The sequence below is a fragment of the Rhagoletis zephyria genome, unplaced genomic scaffold, assembly GCF_001687245.7.
Source record: "Rhagoletis zephyria isolate East Lansing unplaced genomic scaffold, Rhagoletis_zephyria_1.1 Rzeph_scaffold_07066, whole genome shotgun sequence".
Taxonomy (NCBI): domain Eukaryota; kingdom Metazoa; phylum Arthropoda; class Insecta; order Diptera; family Tephritidae; genus Rhagoletis; species Rhagoletis zephyria.
The window spans coordinates 9,113-15,336 of NW_016164149.1; the positions used below are offsets into that span (position 1 = coordinate 9,113).

At 30.3% G+C, this 6,224-nt stretch overlaps 2 non-coding genes across 2 annotated transcripts; both read right to left on the reverse strand.

The window, feature by feature from the left end:
- Positions 1–577: 577 nt before the first annotated feature.
- Positions 578–659, reverse strand: TRNAS-UGA (transfer RNA serine (anticodon UGA)). Its single transcript has one exon. It is a non-coding gene; the product is annotated as a tRNA-Ser (tRNA).
- Positions 660–5,524: 4,865 nt separating this feature from the next.
- On the reverse strand, positions 5,525–5,596 carry TRNAG-UCC (transfer RNA glycine (anticodon UCC)). The gene has a single exon. It is a non-coding gene; the product is annotated as a tRNA-Gly (tRNA).
- Positions 5,597–6,224: the final 628 nt, after the last annotated feature.

Consider the following 6,224-nt stretch of genomic DNA (forward strand, 5'->3'; position numbering starts at 1 on the left):
TTTTTTCACTTTTTTGCTGTTTTAAATTTTTAGCTTTTAGATTGGGTATGAATAACCATAATACATATATGTATTTGGTTTTTAAGTTTCCAGTGACATTGGTGAGCTTTTGTTGACTAATTAGTATATATTATTCATACAAACACGTTACGATTAACTTCATTTGAGTTAATAAACTTTTTAGGGAACATACGTTCGTACATACATACATACGATTACTGATCGCTGAGTCAACGTATTGTTGTTGGCACGCTTGGCGCACAACCAAGCGTTTATACAAACATAGGTATGTAGGTATGTATGTATATAAGTTTATATACAGAATTATTTATAGCTATGAGCTGAAAACGAACTTTTGTACATACATATGTATGTATGTCAGCTGACCCATTGCCTTACATTTGTGCTTGGCATTGTTCTCTTTTAGGCTTTACTAATTCAGCAGATAGTGGAAATTGTTTTTAATTTTGGTGTATGTATTTGCTTGGCAAGTGTTCACTTTGTGCTAATTTCTCGAGTGTAATTACATAATCTTATATTTTGTAAAGAAAAAAATCGTATAAAAAACTATATTCGCCGCTGCGGACAGGATTCGAACCTGTGCGGGTAGAACCCAATGGATTTCAAGTCCATCTCCTTAACCACTCGGACACCGCAGCTATTGATCACCGACTGTCAAAGTGCCAACTTCACGACTTGGAAATTTGTATGTTTGTGCGCTTTTATATCTGAGCGATAAAAGCATTTTCTAGCGTTGACAAATAAATTATTTTCGCCTAATGATAAATACATACATTATTCATACATACATCCATATAAATATGCACACATAAATACAAATATATGTATTTCCACTTTCATAGCTTAGAGCCAATTAGCTTTACTATTTTGCTTCTAAATTTTCACTTAAGGAAAACCCGACTGTTGTTGCTAAGCTCAGAAATAAATTATAATAAAAATTTAGATTAGTTGCCTAGTCGTTAATACGTTTTTTTTTTCAATTTTAGCTTTGTATTATTAAATTCCATCCCACCTGTATATACAAACATATCGTTAGTATAGTATGGAAAGGGCGTAACTCACATCGTCGCTGAAATACAAAAAGTTGTAACTAACTAAAAATAATAAATTCATTTTTGATTGCTTATGAAGCATTTCATAAAATTATAAGTCCCCACATCGTTTTATGCAATAAAAAATTTTATTTAGTTGTGGCTTTTTCGCATTTCAGCGGCGATGTGAGATACGCCCTTTCCATACTATACTAAAGATATATACAAATGTATATTTCCAAGCAATATGGTCTCTTATGTTTATTATGTAAAAAAAAAAAACCAGTTTAATTTTTTTTATTTATTTTTATAAATTTTTGGTTATCCGTTTATGTTCAAGTAGAAAATCTGACTAAAAGTTTAGAGCAATTTTTTCGCATTTTGGATTTTTTCGAGTTATGACGTTCTCCTAGTTTATAAATTACTTTAAAATTAATTTAATTTACGTTAGGATGGTCCGAAAATGCATGTGGGGAAAAAGTAAAGTCGGAATTTTTATGCTCTCACCCCCGGGGATTGTTTTATACCGAAAAAAGTTACCCATATTTTTAATTTTGAAATCAAAAAATATTTGGAGGTCGCTCAAAGCGCTTAATGTTCTCCATGTATTTTATATGAAAAAAAAAACACTTTTCGTAGTATACATATAAGTGTAAAGATGATCTCTAATTTTTATTTTTTGTAGAAAGGACTGCAAGGAATGAATTTCAGTTTCTTAGTTTTTTGTTTATTCAGTTTGTAATTAGCTTTTTAAAATGTAATAAAATAAAGACATTTATATATCTCTCCCTAAAAATACAATGCAAGACTACAAAACTAGTTATATTTAAATAATAAAATTTAAATAATAATAATAAAATTTAATAATAAACTATTTATATACCATTTTTATAAATTATTTATAATTTAATAATAAAATTTAAATAGGCATATTTAAATTAATTGTAGTAGTAGTTATTATTCAATGCAACAAATAACTTTTTGATGACAAATATGCCTTGACATGCTTTCAAATGTGAAGGGCTCATCTTGTAATTGCAGTTTTAAAACTGCAAGTATTTTCATAGAAATGCCTTCCATTTTTACTATTTTTAGAACTATTACTTTTAACTAATTAAGTTTGTATTGTAATTTTATATTACTTTGCTTGTATATTACATTATTTGCTGTGTATGAGGTCATGTAGAAGCAGTTTGGTAATTCTTAAGTATGCTAAAGCCAAAAATTAAATTAAACAAATTGCATATGACAAATTAATTAATTAGAAAGGCATACAGAGTATATCGATTTGGTTTTAATTGGGCAATCAATTGTAATCTAAACACACATATGCATGTACATACACACATACATATGTAAATATTTACGTTGAAGCATTTCCACACGGCAACTGACGAATTTTACCACTTTAAGAAACTGCAGAAACATATTATAATTGGGTGGTTCACAAGGTGTCGTACTTGTCGTATTGTTGTATGTTGTAAAGTTTTTAACGGCTATATAAATGTTTAGAGGACTTGATATCACCACCAACTATTTTTTAATTGTGTGAAATTTCATAATAAAACTTGTATGTTAGCTTGCGAATTCCTTAAATCTAGTTTTAGCCGTTTAAAGTTTATGACATACAAGAGTACGACAGTATACAACACCTTGTGAACTCCCTAAATATAAATACATATTTTTTTATTGCAATACCTCACGTGTATTTTTTTCGTACAACAGATAACTGTAATTCGATTTTATTTCCTTATTTTGATGTTTTCAAGTGGAAATCCTCGAAAAAGTTCCACAGGGGCAGGTGATTTTTTTATGAGATTACCCCATTTGGCTGATGCCAAACAAATTTGATATGATTTTTTTTTCGTAGATTACGTCCTATATTTCAGTATGGATGCCATGCTCAGATTGTTGTTGTTGTTGAAATCTTAAAACTTCACACAACCGCTTAGTGAAGTAATGAAGGAAAAAAATCGGCATTTTAAAGAAACAAAAAAATTTCTATTTATTTTTCAAAATTCAGTACTTTTAAAAGGTAAAAAAAACAATAGACACATTTTAGTACACTTTTGTTAGACGCAAAAATTTTACAATTCACAATTAGTTTTATTAAACACACATTGAAACGAAAATAAAAATTACATTTATTTTTACATATTAAGGTACATATGTATATGACTTTTCAAATTTTTTTGGTATCATCTGAATTTAAGAAAAATTTTTTTTAAATCATCCCGCAGGAATCCCATTGAAAAGTTTGAACCCACTTATAATTTTTGATATATTGCAAAATTCTCAGAAATATCGTAAATAGCTCCGAGGCCGACGGTTTGAAAGAGGAGTGTTGTATACAGTTTGAATAGGCAATTCAATTGGCTTTATTTTAGGGGAAAGACAACTGAAATTCGCCCAACCACATCTGAAGATAATTGCATTTCAGTGAATTGACATTTTCAAACCTGATAAAACCGAAGTTTAGCCACTTCTCTAAAAGCGGTGATGCCACATGTTTTTTTTTCGAAAATCCCTACCATCATCTAAAAAATCTCTACTTTTCCCTATTCCCAAAGCATTTTAACATCGCTTTCAACAAGATTTTTATGAAAACCTTATTCACGTCACGTCACGTCAGATAGTTCAGCTGATTAAACATAAAGCAGAAAAGATTTCTATATTTAAAAACATTGGAAAATTGGCCTTAAATATTTCCAATATTACTACAAAAACTTTTATACAAATAGTCTTGCTTAATTGGCAGAGTTTTGCAATTTTGTAATCGAAGCCAAAATCCCCTTCACACCAGCGCGTATGTGTACTAATATCTTTAAATTGCTACAACCAACAGTTGTAATTTAAAGATTTTTACTGAACAAGGGGCCATTTAATTGATATGCATTTCGAGATAGACCTTTTTTATATTTTGACTTTTTCAATATTTTTTTTTAACATTTTGTCGTACGAGTGTCACGTAACGTCAGTTTGGAAATACCCATATATATTATTATTTCAATATAGCAAATACATACATACGTTTTTCATTTAAATAAATCACAGTGTGAGTTTATTAGAAAAAAAAAACATAAACAAATTTATTTATGAAAAACATCAAAAGCAAAAAACATAAAATTTTAATGATGGTCATGTACGTTTTTAAATTTAAAAATAGATTCTGAACATTTGTACGAGCCGCAGTGAACTCATTCGCCTCGCAAAAACGACCGAGTCATGCCGATATTTATTCACCTTCCAAAAATACCCTATATTTCTAGATATATAAAAAAATCCGCCTTTTTTCCCTACGTACACATTTTTCTAGCCAAAAATCCCTACTTGTAGGCAATTTTCCCAAATTTAATGTGTGCATCAAATTTGGTATATATTGATGAAGTGGATTTCGATATATATGTACACATTTGAAATAAAAGGGGCCGATTTCTGAAATTTTTTAAAAAGTGACCTGGAGAAAACACATTTATTCAACTTCATGTTTGCACCGAAAGTAAAGTTTTTATGAAAATGTTAAATTTATGAATACCTCCTAAACTGTTAATCCGGTCGGAAAATGTTGTAGAGATAGATGATGACAAATTTAATAATCTTAAGAAATTTTGATATAGGCCAACTATATCAAAAAAGAATTGTATTTAAGTGAGTGCACTTTTTTCAGATCTTAAAAAGAAACAGAAATTTTGCTATATGCGTCTTAAAAGCTGTTAAACATTTTTACAATCTGATTTGGCTTTAACGGAAAATTTTACATGAGAATTCAAAAAATAAAAATTTCGCAGGTCATAATATTTTTTCTGTAAATCTGTGTAATTGTAATTTTCGTCATACCGTCTCCACAAAGCAAATCTATTTAACAAATATTAAAGATAGTACATACTTTGAAAATATACCCGTCTTAAATATTCCTCCTCAGATTATTGTAGTCCAAAACTTCCTATTCACTTTTGCATGTTGTTTTCGTTTCTATCAAAAACTATCGCCTTTGGTTACCCCTTTCGCCTTTCGTGATCGATTCTAAAATAAAGGCAAACGGTTAGAAAATTTTGTGCTCGTTTCTTTATATTTCACACTCGTTTGAGGCAAAAAAGGCTCATTCTCTGCACTTTGAAGCTTTCTCAGGGGAGAAGGTTGCCCTGAAAATCAGATGGTTGCTTAAAATGATAAAATTATGAAATACGTGAGCTAGACAAGGACAAGATAGAAAAAACATGCCCTTTTAAAGGGCTGAGTGTAACGTCAAACACATTTTGCACCGTATAAGGGCAACATTTTTGGAAGAAATGAAATCAACATTATAAATTTATATATTTCGCAAGCAAAAATCCAAAAAGGGGAAATTTCTTAGTAACATATGTATGTATGTACTTAATATGTACTACATATGTATGTATAAAAAGCCTATTTAAAACAAAAAAAAAAAGAAAATACTTTTTAGTTGAAGCATTTTATATGACAAAAAAGTGTGCGTCGGCCGGGAATCGAACCCGGATCAACTGCTTGGAAGGCAACTATGCTGACCATTACACCACCGACGCTCTTCAGATAACCTCAACAGCTTTTAACTATTTCAAATTCTGTTTTTTTAATAACTTGCTCACGTACGAGTACATTTGCGGAATATAGACAACGAATTATCACTAAACACAACATTCGCACAAAAAAAATTGTTTGCTCTTTAATAGAAATATTCTTCTAAGCATCTTGAAGTAAAAATACATATGTACGCATTTACGCACGGACATACATATTTACATACCTAGATTTGTATGTTTATACATTTGCATAATAACCCTGCAGGGAAACCGCGGACTGGCGCATAAAATTTCTAGTTCCGTACAAGATCTTTATCGCCAAAAACGAACCAGTCCGATAGTAAGTAGATCCCCACCAGTTCAAAATCAGCGAAATGTGGGACTCTTAAAAAAACTATTTTATTTCTCTTTTTTCATTAGAAATCTATCTTATCTGTCGAATTTAGAACTAGTTCGAAACTATCGAATAAGGGATGCAGCGGGGGGCTTGTTTACTTTACAAAGATATGTGTTTGGCGGCTTTTTCGTTCAAATGCACTTTCATTCTGCACTTCGCAGAGGCTATTTCGCAGTTTGGTAATACAAAACAAAACTTTGTGTTAACACATTAACATCTTGGGGCCGTCTGGAA